Raw genomic sequence first — 21476 nt, 5'->3', positions numbered from 1 at the left:
CACCTTACCTCTACACCTACGGATGCATCCGGTATGCCAACTGCACCCTATTTATTAATTAATGGGTGTACTGAATGTTGTCTTGGCTTAGTGTTTTGTTCCACTTCTGAACAAAATATTTTCTTAGCTTAATGTTTCGTTATGTACTGCAGTACTAGCAGTACCGAATTAGGTTTTTTCCTTTTCTTTTTTGGAATTGGTACCAGTATTTTTGGTAATAGTAATACTAATACCAAACTACCATAATACTAGTCCTAAAGTATAATATATTTAAACGAAAAAGATTTTGTTCACTGGGATTAGCAAACAAAACTTTATGCTAAAAGAATATTTGGTACCCCCAGTACCGAACATCATGTTTACAATTATGAAATTACTTCGATACTCTAAGTACCGACGATAAAGAAAAAGAAGATTAAAAAAAGGGATAATCTACGTATATTAAAAAATTTCAGAATATTTTTAAATATACCTAAAACTAAAAATATTTCCGTTGATTTCTCAAGAAGATAATATATATTAGTAGTTATAAATGGAACAATTATTTGAAAGGCCTGATCTTCCTTCTCGTGGAGGGGCCTGAGAAATCCTCTTAAAATGTGTTTCTTATAACTGTTAGCATTTCAAATGAAGAGAGAGAGAGAGAGAGAGTTGTGAATGATGCAAGAGTAGCAATAACTGAGAGCAAAATCAACAAAATACAAACAAATAGTAGTAGTCTCCATTCTAGAAAACTTATCAAATTCGAGAATAACTCCTCGACTATGAAGTATGAACCAAGGACTCCAAATCACAGCCAAATCCTACTCCCTCAACCAAATCAAGCAACTCCATGCGTACCTCATCACAACAACCCAACTTCTCAATAAATTCACACAAACAAAACTCATATCTCTATGTGCAAACTCCCCTTCAAACACCTTCCAATATGCACGACTGATCTTCTCCCAGATCAAAAACCCAGATACATTCTCGTATAACACCATGATAAGGGCTTCTACTCTGCACTCTAACCCACAAGCAGTCCTTCAATTTTACTCTAAAATGAGGCGTGAAGGTGCTTCTCCTGATGGCTTCACCTTCAACTTCTTGCTCGAGTCGTGCCGCCGTACCTGCAAGGATGCGTATGGAATGCAAGTCCATGGCCATATAATCAAGCTTGGATGGGCATCTTGCAATAAGGTCTTGGACACTAATTTGGCTATGATGTATGTGGATTGTGGCCAATTAAAATGTGCAATGCAAATGTTTGATAAAGTGCCTCAAAGAGATATTGTTTCATGGAGTGCTATAATAGCCATTCATGCAAGAAAAGGGGACTTAGACCATGCACTGAGGCTCTTGGATTGCATGGGTTCATCAGGCATCCATCCCAATGAGGTTACATTGATGCCAATCATCCAAGCCATTGCCAAGTCCAGTGCACTCACTCTAGGGAAACAACTTCATAATTTCATAGATAGAAGCCCATACATAAGGAAAGACACTTACTTGAGCAATGCCATTGTGTATATGTATGCAAAGTGTGGTGATATAGACAAGGCTAGATGGGTTTTTGATGGGATTATAGAGAAAGATGTATGGTCATGGAGTGTCATGATAGAAGCGTTGGCCATACATGGCCATGGCGAGGAGGCCTTAACAGTCTTTTCGAGAATGTTGAAGGTCGGCGTGCTGCCTAATGGGGTCACACTATTGAGTGTGTTAAGTGCATGTAGCCATTCAGGGCTGGTAAGTGAGGGCCGGAAGTTATTTAGAGAGATGAATGCCAAGTATGGTTTGGTCCCAAGAGTGGAGCACTATGGGTGTATGGTAGGCCTGCTTTCACGGGCCGGGCTTCTTGATGAGGCCCAAGAACTTGTATGGGGGATGGGAGAAAGGCCCAATGGGCTTGTGTGGCGAGCATTGGCGGGTGGTTGCATGGCCTATGGGAATGTGGAGATGGCAAAGGATGCATGTCAATTGCTTCTTGGGTTGGATCATGATCATGTGGGGGACTATGTGCTCATGTCTAATGTGTATGCTAGTGTTGGGAGGTGGAAGGATGTAGAAAGAGAGAGAAGCATGATGGATATGTTGGGGTTGAAGAAAGTGAGAGGTGTAAGTGCCTATGAGTTGGATGATCATGGTTATATCTCTACACTCAAAAGCAAAAATGATCATGGCCGTATGTGTAGATGACATAGTGCATGTTTGGTATTCTCTAAAACATGAAAGTTCTAGTTCTCTAGAATCTAGGGCTTTTTGATATCAAGAAGTTCCTGAATGTTTCTTTCATAATTTGGAATTTCTCGAATTTCAGTTGGGGTTGAGAAAGGGAGAGGTGCAAGTTTGGGTTGTTCTTAGGGTTGGGGTGCCTGTTGTTTGGATAGACCTGGTAAGAAATCTGGAATAGCCTGTATATTGTTTGGGTTGCCTGGAAGATGTGTATTCCTGAAATTCATTAGTCATTCTTTTAGTTTTTTTTTCTTCATTTAATTTTGAGATTTACCAATAAACTTCTCATTTTCATTCCAATGTTCAATGTCGTTTATTGATTTTGATAAAATATTTATTCTTCATTTCGCTTTCCAATAGTTAGCAATTTTATATCCCAAAGTTTCTATTATCCTCTATCTATTGAAATGTATCAAAATCTTCAAAGGCTAAACCAAGTAAGACATTTTTGCCAACTACATAATTATGTCACTACTTCATTATTGAGGGAAATAGTACTTCCATATTACAAGGTCATCAAAATTTCATTATTCTAATTATGTTCTCTCCTGATTCTCTCTATTTCTCTCTCTTTTTTATTATCCCAAGAAGAAAAAAAACACATAATGCCAAGTTTATCCTGGTATCATATGCAAAAAAACGAGACGACATGAGAGATCTCTGCATCACTCCCTGACCTGGTCTCTCTATCTCTCTCTCATATCTAAATCTACATTTAAATATGTAATTTGCTCAGACTCACAAATTCTGGTCTCTAGGTTACACTGTGAAGTCATAAACATCTAACTGTATAGTTCTTTAAATCAAAGTACAATATATCAAAGCGTTCCGGAATAAATTGTCCGACAAAAGCTATCAGAGTTTAGGACCTAGGCCTACTCGCGAGCATGAACATCTGATATAGGTTGCGCATGAGCCACAACATCTCCAAAAATGAAACCCTTTATGTGCATAGGATGAAAAGTAATGGACAAGTTCCTTGAAGTCCAATAATTTGCCTGAATAAATTACCAAAATATGAAATTTTTATACTAGCATATAAGTTTTTCTGGTTCTTTGCAATATAAGTAAATTGTACTTAAACATGCTCCTCCCAACTAGGCCCAGTCATCTTCCTCGTCACTTTATTGAACTGAAGACTAGGCTGATTTGGGAGCTCTTTTATCCCTCTGTAGAGCCATATCAAATATTCAACCTGATTTTCACCAAGCTCTTGTCCATACTATTCGCTTGTGATAAAACTTAGCTCTTCATATGCCTTCCTTGAACACTTGCCATAGCTCTCTATTCACCTCCCTAAAACTTTGGTTAAGGGAATTTCGAGAAACCTCTAATCCTAAACCCCTAAGGACCATACTAGTATAGTAGATCTTTGTTGATCATGCCTAGTAGTCCATAATACTTAGGAAACCCTCACATCAGACAAGGTCAGTCCAGTAACTAAATCTTATCAGAATTTATCCAGGTCAACCTAGAACAACACAAAAATCTCATAAAATTGTTAATTGAAGACCCCATAATGCGTAAAATATGGACCACATCACCACTGTAGGACTCAATAGAGCTTGTTGTACCAGCCAAAGGTTGCTCCTGGCCCGTGACGCAGGGTGCGTAGGTGAACGCAATGGGCCTAACAACGTGCATCACGTCATCAACCTATTCTATGCTTCAAACCTTTTTTCAAAGGGTTCTACAAGTGAATAATTCTCATAAACGGTTTGGGTCAAAGCTCAATATACACCACACATACATGAACCTTTAGTTGTTGTAGTGAGTTGCCCCCATCATGTAGTGTGGATTTTAAGTTTCCCTTTTATAATAGTTACGCCCATCATTCTGGTTATGCTTAAAATAACCACTATGGCAAATCAATAATTACATTCTTCCGATGGCCATGAATCAATCTGGGATACCTACTATTAGAGGACCTAGACAAATGAATGCATAGTGGAGAGGGAGTAAAACGTCATCAAAGTTCACATAATTAATAGACATTTCTAACTTCATATCAAATATTTATTGAAAAAAAAAAAAAAATTCAACAAGTTCAGTTCCATATAAATTTGCAATTAGTCATCAACGCATACAATTATTCCAGTATCCACGTTAATTACACGAAGAGCAAATAAGGAAGCTAGCCTAGGGATTAACTAAAAGCCAATTACTTAATGTAATTGAAATTTTATTTTTCACATTTTCAGATAATATCTTCTATCAATTTGTTACATACAAAAAAAACATCGATGGCATAGTGGGTCGATGTTTTTAGATGCATAATCTGTATTATTAGATGCATTATTAATTAATTGATGAATATTACAACTACATAGTTTTTACTTTACTGTAGGAAGATCATGACAATTATATATATATAGAAAGATAAATATCAAAACTTCAAATCTCAACTTATATACTTCTCCAATATTAGTAATTATTAGTAATTAAGCCCTTTTACCGAATCCTCATGCACATTAGTTGGATTTTTTTATTCAAGTGAGGTTTTAAGATCCAAGTTTATGCATTTTTTAGTCCCGAAATCCCAATCCATCATTACTTGCTCAAAAGGTTCATCTATCGCTGATTGACCCCTGAAACCCCCGAAACCTACATCTCGACCAAAACACTTCTGTTATTAACTGATCAAGCTAGCAAAGCCCCTGATAAATTGGTTCAAAAGGTCAAAGAGTAATGGCGCTTTCAATAAAAATGATTACAAAGAATGAAACAAATAATATAAAAACATACACATAGATTGCAAAATAGATGGGCAGATGTCCGAATAGATCTAAGACCTCATACGTCTGCTTGAGGCGAAAGCTCCACGTGGAGAGTAGTGTTCTTAAAATCGAACCGAAATGGTTAATCGATCAAGAGGCTGGGGGCGGTTCAAATCGGAACCGGATTAACTGGAGCGATTAACCGGACTAACCGGTTAAGTAGATTATTTGTAATAAAAATGAATCAAAGCCCCCTAAAAAATTTTTAAAAAAAATTAGAAAAACTTAGATTAAGTATACGCTATCATATTACATACATTTATCTTATAAAAAACAATTGAAACAACTTTTTATATAATTTAATAGTTGAATATTATAGAGATATGTAAGACAATTTATAATTTCACATAAATTCAATTAATGAAGTTACAAAGTTCAACTAACAATGGATGACGCAATAATATATGCTTCTATATTGTTTTAATGTTGATGTTGAAAAATGTTGTTTTAATGTTGAAAAACCCTTTAATACGGTTTAGAATTGGGTTTGAGAGCGTATTTGTTTTGTAGCATAATGTTCCCAGTTTTTCGAAAGGTTGTGAGTCAAGGTAGTAAGAGAGAGCACCTCATTTACTCAATAACTTGGTTAACAATGCAAGGTGTGGGTCAAGGTGTTAAGTGTTGCTTCAAATGGCCAAATTGATTTTGAAATGGCCAAACCTCATTTACTCAGTAACATTTTAAGTTGAGTTTTAACCTGACAAAAAATAAATTTATATAAGATGGCAACTTTAAAATGTAGAATTAAGATGCATATTAAAAATAAATAAAAAATGGCTAATTTTTTATCCAATTCAGCATGTGGAAACATGAGAGATGAGTAAAACACCTTTTAGTTTCAATCTCTTTTCGTCATAGAGGCTAATAAACATATTTAAGGAGTATGAAGTTGCAACAAATGATAGATAGCTTGTAACAAATAAAAAATTAAATTAGAAGAAAATGTCACAACTGAACAAGAAGTTGAGAACACAGACAACAATAACATGCACCAAAAATAACCTTAACAAAGAAATAAATTTTTTTCTCATATTCATCACAAAAAAAAATATTTTTATAAAAATAGAATATAACATTAAAACCAATACAACAAGCTCACCAAAAATATATAACATTAAAAAGAAAGAAATATTTTTTTCTCGTATTTGTCACAAAAAAATAAATAAATAACATAAAAAAAGATCCAAAAAGCTCACAAAAAATATTTGAATTTTTTTTAAAAAAAGAATATATTCTTTTTTTTCTCATATTCATCACAAATAACAAATTTTTATAAAAACAAAACGTAATTTTATTAAAAATTTTTTTTTTTTTAAGAACCCTAAAATCGAGCAAAAGAACACAGAAACGTTAGCGTCAAAATCAACCCCAAATCTTTCATTTTTTTGAACAAATTGACATGGGGATATGATAGATACTTTAATTAAGATTCTAAGACCTCATACGTCTGTTTGAGGCGAAAGCTCCACGTGGAGAGTAGTGTTCGTAAAATCGAACCGAAACGGTTAATCGGTCAAGAGGCTGGGGGCGGTTCAAATCGGAACCGGATTAACTGGAGCGTTAACCGGACTAACCGATTAAGTAGATTTTTTTTAATAATAATGAATCAAAGCCCCCTAAAAAATTTAAAAAAAAAAATAGAAAAACTTAGATTAAGTATACACTATCATATTACATACATTTATCTTATAAAAAACAATTGAAACAACTTTTTATATAATTTAATAGTTGAATATTATAGAGATATGTAAGACAATTTATAATTTCACATAAATTCAATTGATGAAGTTACAAAGTCCAACTAACAATAGATGATGCAATAATATATGCTTCTGTATTGTTTTAATGTTGATGCTGAAAAATGTTGATTTAATGTTGAAAAACCCTTTAATACGGTTTAGAATTGGGTTTGAGAGCGTATTTTTTTTGTAGCATAATGTTCCCAGTTTTTCAAAAGGTTGTGAGTCAAGGTAGTAAGATAGAGTACCTCATTTACTCAGTAACTTGGTTAAAAATGCAAGGTGTGGGTCAAGGTGTTAAGTGTTGCTTCAATGACCAAATCGATTTTGAAATGGCCATACCTCATTTACTCAGTAACATTTTGAGTTGAGTTTTAACATGACAAAATAAAAAATTTATGTAAGATGGCAACTTTAAAATGTAGAATTAAGATGCATATTAAAAATAAATAAAACAAGGTTAGTTTTTTATTCAATTCAGCATGTGGAAACATGAGAGATTAGTAAAACACTTTTTAGTTTCTACCTCTTTTCTTCATAGAGGCTAATAAACATATTTAAGGAGTATGAAGTTGCAACAAATGATAGATAGCTTGTAACAAATAAATAAATTAGAACAAAATGTCACAACTAAACAAGAAGTTGAGAACACAAACAACAATAACATGCACCAAAAATAACCTTAAAATTCTCATATTCATCACAAATTTTTTTTTTTTATAAAAATAAAATATAACATTAAAACCAATCCAACAAGCTCACAAAAAATATATAACATTAAAAAGAAAGAAATATTTTTTTCTCATATTAGTCAAAAAAAAAATATTTTTGTAAAATAAATAAATAACATAAAAAACGATCGAAAAAGCTCACCAAAAATATATAAATTTTTTTTAAAAATAGAATATATTCTTTTTTTCTCATATTCATCACAAAGAACATATTTTTATAAAAACAAAACTTAATTTTATTAAAAAACAAATTTTTTTTAAGAACCCTAAAATCGAGCCAAAGAACGCATAAACTTTAGAGTCAAAATCAACCCCAAATCTTTCATTTTTTGAACAAATTGACATGGGGATATGATAGATACTTTAATTAAGATTCAAATGCCTCAAATTTCATGAAGATTCATCTGCTCTTGAGATCTTTATTGAAAAAATTGCGGATTTTCACTTCATGAAAATTTCAGGAAAAAAACTCAGCAAAAAAAATTGATATAAAAACATTTAATCAATAGTAAATCAAAATAACTAGTTTATTTGATACATGAGGCCTTTATGATCAAACTTCAGTGATCAATTTGATAAAAATCGATGAATTGATCGATCAGAAATCAATTTGTTTGGATAAAAAACAATTCTTCAAGCATTAATACTTCGGGCCCAAAAAAACCTCAAATCTTCATCGTTTTTGAAAATTTGAAATATGTGAACGTTGAATCCTTTAACAATTAATCAAAGTCCTCCATTTTTAAGAAACTCTATGAGGTATTGAAGCTGCATTTGATAGAATGGCGGAAATTTCTAATTTTCAAAAATCCCCATATCAATCTGCCAAGAACTCCTTGTTTTTGGAATTTTGATTCAATAATTGATGATTTATAAAAACTTTCCGGTGTATAACATCAATAGGTGATCGGAAAAAACAAAAAATATGTAAAAAAAAGCTGCAAAATCTTGTTCGGTGAAAATAATGGGCGTGTATCAAATAACGGCTGTTATTTGATGCGTTGAAAATGCCGTTATATCGAGTGTTAAAACAGTAAACCAGGTGGTGCCGATTTTTTTTTGAAGAGTGCCATCTTATGAGGTGTGCCATAAAACCGGCCCTAACCAGACTCGCCTCCCCACCGGTAGCGATCTAACCGGCCGGTTTTACAAGCATTGTTGGAGATAGAGCGAGTTAACTCACAAACAAAATGGGTGTGCTCGCTTTTTAAGGGGCTGCAATCAGCTGCTTAATATTGAAAATACCAGACACCAAAGCACCTTGCCCGAATAGCTATTTGGTTCTAAAACTACTGGATAAATGAGTTATTTATTGTCATTGTCAATTGGCAATTTAAAAAAAAAAAATATTATTAAAGAAGCGGTGCTCCTCAACATAAAAAAAAAAGGAAAATATCTCTTAATCTCTTATTTTAACTTTCATATCTCATGAGTAACAAGAATTGAAAATATTATTTGTAAGTAAAACATCTTCATCTTTTTTATTTTACAACTCCTGGACCTTTTTGACCATTCATTTTTATCCAAACAAATATTAAAATGATATTCTATTTAAACTTCAACTCTCTCTCTCTAAAACTCCATCCCTCTCTTTTCGCTTCTTGGTGAGTTTATCAGTTTAAGGAGTTTAACTTGAGCTCAAACATTGCACACATTTTTATTTGTGAGAGAGAGATGAAGTTTTAGAGAGAAATAAGGAGTTTGGGTTATAGAGAGAGATGAAGTTTTAGAGAGAGAGAGAATTTTAAGAAAGAGAGATGATGATGTGAGAGAGAGATGAGATGAAGTTTGAGTTTTAAAAAAAGAAATGATGATGTAAATAAAAGATGGAGTTTGATAGAGAGAGAGGATCGTCTCGTACATTATTGAGGTCAATAGTAGATTGTTAAAAGGGTTGAAAGACAAAAAAAGTTTGGAGTGTTTTTTTGCTTTCAAATAATGTTTTTAATTTTTGATTATTATATAGAAATATAAAAAAAGAAAGAAAGAAAAAAAACACTATAGGTCTCGTGGTATACGGATGCAATAGGTCTCGTACGCAAGGTTTTTCAAACCGTTGGAATTCAAAGAGCCTCTCTAAATATCCTCTGGTTATAGTGCTCACCCTTTGACGAGAGAGAACCCGAATCAAAGAAGCTTTTCATATCCGGTTCAGGCCCAAGAGAAAGGAATCATGCCTATAATTTTCTTCTTCTACTTCCAAAAGATGCAAATATTATATCCCTCTCTGCGTATTTCTCTCCCCTTCCTCGCGATTCTTCCTGTAACTAAAACCCTCCTTTTAGATCATCCTCATTTTCAGGCTGTGCAGCATCCTAGAGAACTCTGGGTTCTGCATTTTCAGTCTCTGCAAGTTCTTTGATCCACGCTCTACAATGGAGGAATATCGGGCTACTCTTTTGCTCCAGAAGCAGCTCAAAGGTCAGCGAATTGATTCCATATCTGCCTTATATTATGATGCGTTAATGGTGCTTTTTGCTTGGTAATAAAGGATTTCTTTGGATAAGGACTTGATCTTTTTCCATAACTGTGTTTCCTTGTCTTTGATCAGTGAATTGTTCCTGTTTCAGCATTTTACTGGTTCTATCAGTGCATTCTCTTTATATCTGAGAACAATGTCAGATTAATTGTTTTGTCAGCATTTTACTGGTTATATCAGTGCCTTCTCTTTATATCTGAGAAGTATGTTAGATAAGGGCTTGATCTTGCTCGAATTTTACTGGAACGCTTATTTTTTTGATTTTGAATCGAAAGATTAGATTTGATCTTTAGTTTTTTTTTTTTTTTTTAACTGGTTAACTTTGATCATTAGCTTTTTTGCTGAACTTGTGCTTCTATGGTTTTAAATGGCGAAATTGCAATGGATTAGGGGTTGAACTTTTCTGCATTATCAGTTTACATCGAATTTGGTGGATTTGGGCACTATATATAGCGTTCTGGATCCGTGCTTTTCTATTTTATTTTTCATCGTAAATATATTGATTGTGATGTGATGAAGGTCTAACAGGATGGAAGATGAAGAAGGAAAGGTGCTTAGGGGAAGACCATGAGAAGGGAAAGATTTCTCTCTCTCTGTCTCTCTCTCTCTCTGTTCGGGTAGGATAGAGATAACGTGATTTACTTTGTGCAACAGGTTGGGGTGTGTAGGTAAGTCGGGTGGTCGCCTATGGAATAAGACTAGAAGCCAAAATTTTTAGGAAAGGAGGGCTGTATAAATAGATGGCCACAAAGTTTTATTGTCTCAGTTTTTATTTAGATCATCTAAATTACAATGTTTTGTAAAGAGATTTTCTCTCTCTAAGTTTACTCAGTAAAGTCTTTTGTTCTCCCTTCTCTTTCTAGCCTTTGCTCTATATTCTTGCTTTCATATGCATGCTCTGCATCTTATTTTTTTTTTTTTTTGAATGTTCTTATGCATGCTCTGCATCAAAGTTGTATCAGAGCAAGTTCCATCCTTGGGATTGTGTTCAATCATTGTGTTCTTAGTCAAAATCTAGTCCTAAATATGGGGGACTTGAATGATCGGGGAGTATGATTAGAAGTTTTGGGTTTCATCGTAAGATGTCCAAAACCTTATTGGATTTGCTTACTAGCATAGACAATTTCTTTTGTTGGAAGGATCTAAGGATTGCAAAGTGATGATGGGAGGGTCGGTAGTCAATTTGGTGCCTACTATTGTGAATTAAGGGAGAGTGTTAGGGAGGACAAGATTCATACTTGCACTTTAATATCAAGTTGAAGGAATTGGTTTTCTCACAGTCGACTATGAGCGAACGTTGTTTTAACCTTTCCAACTGCTTCATAAAGGACTTACAAGTTTGGAGTAACCAAGTTGAAGGAATGTTTTCTTCCAATCGACTACAAGCAAATGTTTTTTTATTTCAATCCACTTCGCCAAGGAATTAAAAGAGTGGAATACAAATAAGAGTTCTATGTCTGAGCCATCACAGTGTACAACTAGAATATGAGAACAACATGTGTCCCGCTAATTATAAGGTTTGCAAACTCAAATCCAAGGTGATTAAGTGGCTGTTCAGATATGGCTGTTTGATGAAGCATATCGGCTAGTCCTGAAGGTGGAAGAAAAATGGAAGAGGGCAGGGTATTGACAATATGCCCTAGTTTGTAGGTTTGCCTTGAGGAACAAAAGCAGGTTCAAGTGCTGATGACACTAACTAGACAAAGGGACGTTTAACCACTGATTTGGGTGGATGTCAACGAGATGGGAAGCCTATAAAGTATTTTTGTTGTGGGAAAATGGGCCACTTTCCCTTTGAATTTTGACAAAAGGCATTTGAATATGATTAAGGACAATGATGATGGAGACTTTGACGATATTGGTTATCCACCTTATGATGATCTACTCTGATAAAGACGAGGAGAGCATGATTCTAAATACAGAAGTCGGCGAGTCTTGAGTTGTTCGAAGATTGAGGAGTCACCAAAGCAAGGGTAGGGGGATTGGCTATAGAAGAATATTTTAGGGGGATTGTTTATAGAAGAATATTTTATGTAACGTTACAACTAAGGTGGAGCTGCATCTTGAACTATTTGAGACTGTGTGGTTCAAGCTAGGTAATGAAGTCCCTATTAGATGCTTGGTTAAGTTTTCCGTTCAGGATTCGGTGCGGTTTGATGTTGTCTCCATGGATACATGTCATCTTCTTCTTGGGAATCCCTTGTTATATAACCAGGACATTGTCCACCACACAAAAGCCTTATGCCTATGCTTTGTAAATAATGGGAGAAGATAAGCTTAAACCCCATGAAAGATGACATGGCATCATGACATATAAGGAGAAATCAACAAGTGTCTTACCTGTTCGACACTTCTTAGAGTAAGGTAGAGACACTGGGATGATTTTTGCCTTCGTTGGGGAATCATAATCCAAAGAGTTAGCTCTTTGGAAGGACATCCAAGATCCATTTGAGATATTCTTGGCCATTTCAAGGACTTAATCCTTGAGGGCGCTCCCTAATGAGTTTCCACATATGAGCGACATCCAATATGTAATTGATTTGATGACTAAGCTGGCTTTCCTAACCAAGCTGCTTATAGCATAGTTATTCGGAGTGGGAGTGGGAGTGGGAGCAAGAGCTTGGGATCAACACTTGGCTAAAGTTCCCTACCCTTGGAGTGCTAGGGAGTGATGCTTAAGGAGCGACATGGGAGCGATCTCGCTATATAAACTACAAGTATATGGGAACGCAAGGGGAGCACCCCATATACACACACACACACAGTTTAATTGTTTAGGACCTCAACCTTGTACAAAGTTTACAAACCATACCCTTTAAAAGTAAAAGTACGAACTATCCATACTTTAGCATTATCGAAATGCTTAACGCATGCGAACACTTTATTGCTAGAAAGTCCCTTAAAAAAACGTGAGAAAAAATGAGAATGCAAGATCTTAAACATAGATTTCTTATTAAGTCACTAGGGCCTTTCGTCTTGGTTGCTTTAGTGCATATTACATGGAGGCATCCAAAAGGATTAAAGGAAACCGAAAAAAACAGCACAACGCCAAGAGAGTGATGAACCCAATTTGTCCATCTTTATCTCATCACATTCTTTTTCAAAAAAAAAAAAAAGACATGGTCACACTTCATTCAATTCCTCTTTCTCTTTGCTGTTGAACCTGATCGAGCAGCTCGTAGTCTTTCTGCCACAAAAGTTGCTTGGCATGGATTGGATACAAGCTGACATGGCTGACTAGTGGAAGGGGCATCAACACTAACACATGTAGGAGCTGTTGCATTAGATGGATGGTCTGTAGGTACTCTCGCGGTAGGTAAAAAGCTTACTGGTCAAACATAGTCAGCAGCATCAGGCCATGCATCCAATGCCACCAAAGCGTCTATGTCATCCTCGAGGTGGTCATTATTAGGATGAGGGTCCCAATTTTTATAAGTTGACTCATAATCCGCATGTAACTTACTCAACAACTTGTTGTTATAGTGCACATAAACCAGTGACTCAGACCTCTCAGCATTCAACCTATTACGCTTGACACTATGTATGTAGTTGTAAGTGCTCCAGCATCTCTGCACTTGAGGACTGGATAATCTGTGATAACACCTTCGCAGCAAGAGAATACAATTTCAGCACTCCACCACCATATAGGTCCCACCATACGACCATATCCATCGTTCCACGATGAATTATAGACTATGGATTGGTACAAAATCACTAATATGCTACCGGATTTGGCTTATGTCACTCTCATCTGCAGTCAGCTTCTCAAGGGCTTTTTGGTTTGAACTGGAGACCTCAATGTCATGATGGGGCTCTTTTCTCCTTTCCCCTTTGGGGTGAGGGTCGACAGCCACTCTCGGGAAAAGTACTTTGGTGCAAGGACAAAAGCAAGGCAATGGAGAGGGAGATTCGTCTTGTCCCAACGTTGTAAAGTCATCTCCATCATCTTTTGATATAGAGCTGGCTTATCGTACAAGCCAACCTCAATCTCTTCCAACATTGTGTCCATGACCTCGTAAGCATCTCCTATGATAGCTTTATCGCTATCTGCAAACCGGATCATTTTTCATATTGGTCTTGTGAAACGAACGATAATCTTCATCTAACTCCAAAATTCCTCATTCATTATTGTGTTGTGCACTTCGCCATGTACGTTATCTGATGGTCCACGCTTCAGTTCCTCTCAATCCTCACTCAATGCTAATGACGTTCATGCAACCCTAACCTCCAACAATCGCTTCAACATAGCATAATGATACCCAAATCTTGTTTTCTTGACTTTCAAGATCTCTAATTTCAAGTAAGTTTCAAACAAATATAAACATCTAGCGTGATTACGAATATACTTGACCATGTGCTTTGCCTCCTAGCAATGATCACGTACAAAATAACTGAAGATTGGGTGCTTTTGCTCTTTATCAACAATGTCTTTCATCAAGAGGCTTAACAAGTGTCGTTAAGCACCCTGACCAAAACATGTGAGGGTGACTCCGCATCACAGTTTTCCCCGCTAATTTACAGTTTGCAGCATTATCTGTCACAATCTGAATCACATTGTATGGGCCAACCATGTCTATTGCATTTAGAAGTATCTCAGTGATATTAGCGCGTGACTTTTCTCTATCCGAGCAGTTATGAGCACTTATGAACATTGCTCTGCCTCTAGACACTGCCATGGCATTTGTTAGAGTCTCGTTTTTTATGTTTGCCCACCCATCAGAGACGATGGACACTCCATAAGTTGCTCCATCCTCTTTTACTGTACTTAGAGGATGATCAATATGTTTTTTTTCTTTGTCAAGCAACGTCGTTTGCACCTTATCATATTTAGGGGCCATATAGTCTTTAGGAGCGTGATTAATAATATAAACCATGTCGTGAAACATCGAGCCCTTCATAACATTGAACAGAATTCCTTGAGCATAAAAGAAACGTGCAACTGCATCATCTACTTCATCCCTTGCACGCACATCTAACATTTCAGCAGTCATCTTCCCCGTGCTCTTATGATCATTTTGAGAGTGTTGAGCCCCTGATGCCCCTGATGATGTGGACGCACCACTTGATCGGGGGAAAAGTAAAGGGTTAGGTGAGTACGACATTAGCTTCTTTGAATTATTTTTTACCCCAAACAATCTTACAGCCTCTACTTCCTCCTCCTTTAAAGCAACCCTCTCTGCTTGGGGAATCTTACAACACAAATTAATTCCTTTGCCTTTCTGCCCAGGTAACAACCCTATCAGGTGTGCACCAACACGAGCGTATGATCCAGGGCAAGGAGTATCTCTACATAGAAAATTAATTTCCATTTCTGTCCACCACCACCAGCCTTGGTATCTCCACCAACCATTGTTACATGTCTCCCCAATGGAGCTGTGGTGGCCTCTTCAATTGCCTCATCATCTACCTCAGCGGCTATGTCATTTATAAAAATATCACTTTGTTCAACTTCAACCCCTTCCTCCATCATCCCTGGCCTTGCATTTGATATAAGATAGGCAAAAGGTAAAGACCCTCAAGGTAAGCTTCACCAAAAAAGTAAAAGAACATCTTTATTCAAAAAATTATCTTGCTAGCCCAAACGTCGTAGCACACCATCTCATAGATGAAACAAACGTTACTCTCCAAAACTTTAACTTTAATTCAAAAGTTACAAGTTACAAAAAGGTGACATGCACGTCACATACACTTGAAATTACTATGTAACTTCAAAAGTTACAACTTACAAGGTGACCTCACTATGAAACTTCAAAAGTTGCAAGTTACAACCATGTGTCAACAAACGAACAATAACTAGATTGAAACAAGCAAAATACAAAATAGTTGGTCTCACATGTTGAGCTTATAAATGATGAAGACTTAACTAGAAGTTTCATAATATTTCACATATTTGGTCGCTGACTCTTAGGAGTTGCATAATATGAAGAGTATTCCCACCTATGGAGATGGCGCACTTTAACTTGAGAGGAATGAGGGGGTGAAGCGGGGGGGGGCAAGAGGAGGCTGGTGGTGGTGTTGGTGGGGGAGGTACCATTCGTGGGGGTAGAGGAGTTGGTGGGGGAGGCGGCACTGTGGGTGGTGGTGCGGGTGGAGGAGGTGGTGGGGGAGGAGGCACTAAAGATGGAGGTGGAAGTGGCGGAATAACAAGGCAACTCTCAAATCCCGTAATAGCATGAAGCTCCCCATGAGTATGATACCTAGCCCATCACTCATTATATAGCCTATCTAACTCGATTTGGAGTGAGCACATTTCAAGAGACAAGCTATTATACAAGTACTCTTCAGTAGCAAGCTCATCAGAAATGTCGCTAATTTGGGACCTAAGGCTATTATTCTAATCATGTACTGCTTTCATCTCAACCTCCCTCCTCTCTAATTTACCCAAAAACCTCCCTCCTCTCTAGAGCACGATGTTGAGAAAGGAAAGTGAAGGCCTCACGAGCCGCCGCTTGCTCGGCCTCCTTCTTATTAACTCGTGCTGCCCCTTCAAATTGGAGTTCAAGGGGTATAATTGATGTCTTGAATGCATGTTGGTTTCCAACACCAACATTAGTGACCGCATTAAAAGGCAGGGCACTCCCACTAGCCTGAACTAACTCTTGTAGTTGGTTTTTGTAAGTTCAGCAGGGTGGAAAGATCGATTTGAAGACGAGGAAGCCATGTAGAAACTGAAAAAATGTATTTCATATGTCATAATGCCAAAGCTACCTCAAGAATCTAAAAAACATGAATATGAAGGACAACATACCTTAAGGCCTGGTCATCATACCAAAGAGAAAGGCTATTGGGCATTACTTGTTAAGCTGTTCACTACGGAACGAATTCCTCATGGTGACAACTTTCCGTGTCCTAACTTAAATGCCCTTAGGCACCTAAAAGGAGATGTAACATTTTAATAAAGATTAACACTTTTGAGTTTTGATACCTAGCTCGTAGTAAGCTCTTAAATGAATGTTTTAGTAAGCACTTAAATGAATGTTTGTACACTCATTTAAGAGTTTACTTTTGAAACCTAGTTCATAGTAAGCTCTTAAATGAATGTTTTCACACTCAATTAAGAGCCCATGGTTCCATGCAATGACAACATCCCAAGTCCTTAATTAAATGCCCCGGAGCACTTTAAAAAGGACATAAAACAGTCTAGGAAGGGAGTAATGCATACAAGTTTCATGTGATTTTGGAATAAGCTCTGAAATGAATATTATCTTACTCAGTTAAGAGACTACTACAACCTCAAATCTTCAAAATGAATGTTTTGCATCATCATTAAGGAGATTAGATGAAAATCACAAGGCAAATAACATCAAAGTTTTATACTCGCAAGACTTTTACAAAGTCCACAGTACAATGCTATATAATATACATGTAAGTAAAAGTAAAATAAAACAATGACAAATCCAAGTCCTAATAGTACAAGCCTTATTACAACATAAAAAAATTGTTTGAAAGCAGATGGCACTAGCATCTCTGACAAATAAAGGTAGAAAGAAAATCTTAGCAAGAACAACGTAGTTCATCTAACACGTCCTCAATCGTCTCCCTTGTATTTTTATCCAAATCACCGTAGATTTCTTGATCAATCCGATTCACCAGCTTCTTAATCCTATTCAATCTTTCACTAAAGTCGTCAATATGACGTCTCATTCTAACATATTTCTTCCAAAAATTGATTAGGAGCTGATGGCATTTGTCAATTCGACAAAAATATTACTCGGCATTGGCCAAAATCGACTCCAATCTTGCTACCCAATATGGCTGAAGTTGGGTGATGTCGAGTTTTCCATGTTCTAACAACAAAACAATATCAAGTATTATAACATTGATCACCATACTTGACTTCAATACAAATGTTCGATTTTAGATTCAATCAAACTTATAGCAGTTCATGGATCACAAATGCTTATTTGGATCCACAATACTTATTTCAATTAATATAGTATGCTCCTATGTGGTAGGACAACATGAATCATGAGTCAAGCAGCTCATGGATCACAAACAACTTTTTTGTGATCCTCAATGATCATTTTATTGATAACAGTATGCTTAATTTAATGATCCTTGATTTCTCGACTTTAAAATCATAATTCACAATTATAGTGCAAAACAAGCCTTCCTCCCAGTTGATCGAGGACGTAAGAACCCAAATGAAAATAAAAAGTCTTTGTCGTAGTTGGTCGAGGAAGCAAGAACCCAAATGAAAATAAATATAAAAGTATGTACAAATAACATATAATAGTTTATTTATCACATAGCTCAATTATGTGATCCATAATGTTTCTTTTGGTTATAATACTATAATCCCATCTCGTACACATCAAGAATCATTACTCACACAACTTATGGATCACATAAAACTCTTTCGTGATCCACAACTACCATTTATGTGATAACAATTTGCAATTTGCAATACTGTGGTCCACTTAAATTCCTGCAACTTCATGATTCATGCAATCATAAGATTCATGACTCTAGCAAGAAAATTCACGCACAAACAAATCTTGCTGCCAAGTGCTTGAGGAAGCAAGAATCTGAAAAATTCAAAATAAAACTGTGATCCAAAGTTCCAAACACATTGCTGAACTTTGTGATCATAGAGTTAAGTGCTAATTTCGGATAACAGAATGCCCCCTGTGGTCCACGAACGTCGACCAAATTCGTGAATCTCAAACATATAATGAAACAAAAATAAAATTAAGGAATGTAATTGCACGAACACAAAACTTGCGTTCTATGAAGTATGAAACAATACCACCACTGTTATTCTGAGTTTTTGACTGAGAAAGACTTGTACTCGCTTGGAAACTTGGATCTTGGGCTTCAATGAAGTCAATGAGGGATTTCTTGGGTGGCTATTGGCTGATATATAGAGCCCACCATAGTACATTTAAGAGTCTGAACTTTGAAGTTAAGAGTCTGAAATCTGAAGTTAAGAGTCTATCTATTGCTCTTAAGGAAATTTGTGTGGGGCACTAGCATGAGCTTTAAGCCTTTAACTAGGAAATAGCTAATAATTCAAAAAAATAGAAAAATCGAGTTAGTAATTATGTAATGGGAGTTGCATTAAATGCAAGACATGAGACAAAAGAATATTTTTTGTGTTGAAAGACATAAAGTTAGCTCCAAAATCCAATAAAATATTTTTTTTATTATTTAATATTTTGAAATGACATTTTAGACAATAAAAAATATTAAATGAAAACTACAATTAATATCATAAATAATATAAAATCTGTTATTTCAAAAAAATATATACAAATTGATAAGACAACTTATATAAAAAAATATAGTTTTTGAAATCCTAATAATTAAAAAAATCAAGAAATGGATGTAATATCTATTTAATGGGAGTTGCATTAAATGTAAGACATGAAACAAATTAATATTTTTAGCGTTGAAAGACATAAAGTTAGCTCCAAAATCCAATAAAAGATTTTTTTTTATTAATATGTTGACATGACATTTTAGACAATAAAAAATATTAAATTAAAACTACAATTATTATCATACACAATTAAATAATATAAAATCTGTCATTTCAAAAAATATATACAAATTGATAAGGCAACTTCTTTAAAAAAATATAAATTTTGAAATCTTAGTAATTAAAAAATAAAGAAATCGATTTAGTAATTGATTAATGGGAGTCGTATTAAATGCTACACGTGATACAAAGTAATATTTTTAGAATTGAAAGACATAATTTATGAAATTTGGATAATAAAAAAACTAGTATTCTTTGTATTAAGGTACATAGCTTTATTGGAAATAAATTAATGCTGATGATATTACTCTAAGATTCCTCCTGGACTGTGCTACATTTTTTTATTGAGTTCATGGACTGTATACTCATTAGCATGTACTTAGTATTTTATTTGAACACAATTGGTAAAGTTGATTTAAATTAATGTTGATGGTAGTACTATAAGATTTCTCATGGACTATGCTATATAATTGAATTGATTACATAGACTGCAATCTCATTGCAATTAGTAGTACTAAAAGATTTCTTAATGACTATGAACTTATTATAGTCAATGGTAACAAGCACATCCATACAGACCTTTAAAAAGACTATATTGGTATGGTTTCACACAAGCATTACAATTACGGATTAGGGTTTAATGTTAATGGTTTAGGGTTGGGTTGTACTCATACTGCTGCACAAGCAATGTAATACATGCTTAAACATGTTATTAAAGTAGACTATACTAGTATGATACTATGATTGCAAACAAGCAATACAATTAGGATTAGGGTTTAAGGTTTATGGTTTAGGATTGGGTTGTACTCGTACTATTGCACAAGCAGTATGGTACATGCTTAAACATGTTGTTAAAATAAACTATGCTAGTATGATACTATGATTGCAAACAAGCAATACAATTAGGGATTAGGGTTTAAGGTTTATGGTTTGGGGTTGGGTTATACTCAATATAGTACATGCATAAACATGTTATGTTTAAATATTTGTTCTGCATACAATATACCTCTTGTCATAACATATTTAGGGTTTAGGCTAGACTTTATATGTATTGCTGCATGTGTAATATAACACATTCATATTGTTGCTACACAAGCACCATCATCAATATTTGCTATGCAAACTATATACTTCTTGTCACATCATATTTAGGCTGGAGAGAGTATCAAATTTTATTATACAATAACATGTTTTGTCTTCTCGAGTACAAGAACAAAATCCAAATAAAAAAAGGAAAAGTATACAGTGAGACTATATACCTTTGGTACAAAGTGGTCACAATTAATCTTGACCGTTGAATATGAAATTAGATGGCTGCATTTATTCTATTGACCAAGCTCAAACTTTAAAAGAAAATTTCTTGAATTTCAGGACACATCTAATCTATCATATTTTACAACGGATGGTTGTAAGTAATTGTGACCTCCATGTATCAAAGGTAAATGGTCCCATTGTATACAATTCCTTACAAAAATATATATATCAAAACTTCAGTCATAAAAGACAATAAATGAAATAAATAAAACTTATATAAGGGCCTCCTTCTCCCGTCCCTTCTTATAACCCTAGGGGCTTTGCCTACCTACCTCCTCATAAACTCACTCCTCCAACATTCTCTCAAATTGGGAGAATCTTTCCTTTTATCTTCCTCTCTTGCTAGAATCGTTACATTCTATTTTCCCCTCCCCTCAGTCCTATAATACCACAAGAGAAACGCTTCGAAGACAAAAGCAAAAACCCTCTCTTCCAAGATGGCTAAAGAATCGGACCCAACATAATAGACAATGCTGTCATGCACCCAATTTACCTAGTGATCTCCCGAATCCAGCCCCTCTTCTTAGAAGTACCCCTCCTCTCCAAGGAAGAGCCGTGTTGCCTCGTGCTACTGCTTGTCCAACTCCAATATATATGCATTTTTCGGACTTTCCGGTTCCCCCATCTCCCAATCATGGGCCCGTGCCTCTCATTGTCTTCTTGGAGTCTATATTCTTTGAGTGTCCCTTCAACAAAGGAAGGCTGCGAGTATGGAGATTTTAGAGAGAGGCTGGTTGG

At 35.4% G+C, this 21476-nt stretch overlaps 1 long non-coding RNA gene and 1 pseudogene across 1 annotated transcript; both read left to right on the top strand.

Moving 5' to 3' along the window:
• The first annotated feature begins 984 nt into the window (after positions 1 to 984).
• On the top strand, positions 985 to 2181 carry LOC148778905 (pentatricopeptide repeat-containing protein At5g56310 pseudogene; annotated as a pseudogene).
• A 7179-nt stretch (positions 2182 to 9360) lies between these two features.
• LOC148778904 (uncharacterized) lies at positions 9361 to 20949 on the top strand. Its single transcript, XR_016048733.1, has 2 exons — positions 9361 to 9885; positions 10472 to 20949. It is a non-coding gene; the product is annotated as an uncharacterized LOC148778904 (long non-coding RNA).
• The last annotated feature ends 527 nt before the right edge of the window (positions 20950 to 21476 follow it).

The sequence above is a fragment of the Amborella trichopoda genome, unplaced genomic scaffold (assembly GCF_054954075.1).
Source record: "Amborella trichopoda isolate Santa Cruz 75 unplaced genomic scaffold, AtrichopodaSantaCruz75HAP2 v2.0 scaffold_211, whole genome shotgun sequence".
Classification (NCBI taxonomy): Eukaryota; Viridiplantae; Streptophyta; class Magnoliopsida; order Amborellales; family Amborellaceae; genus Amborella; species Amborella trichopoda.
This window is presented reverse-complemented; position numbering and strand designations above follow the sequence as displayed.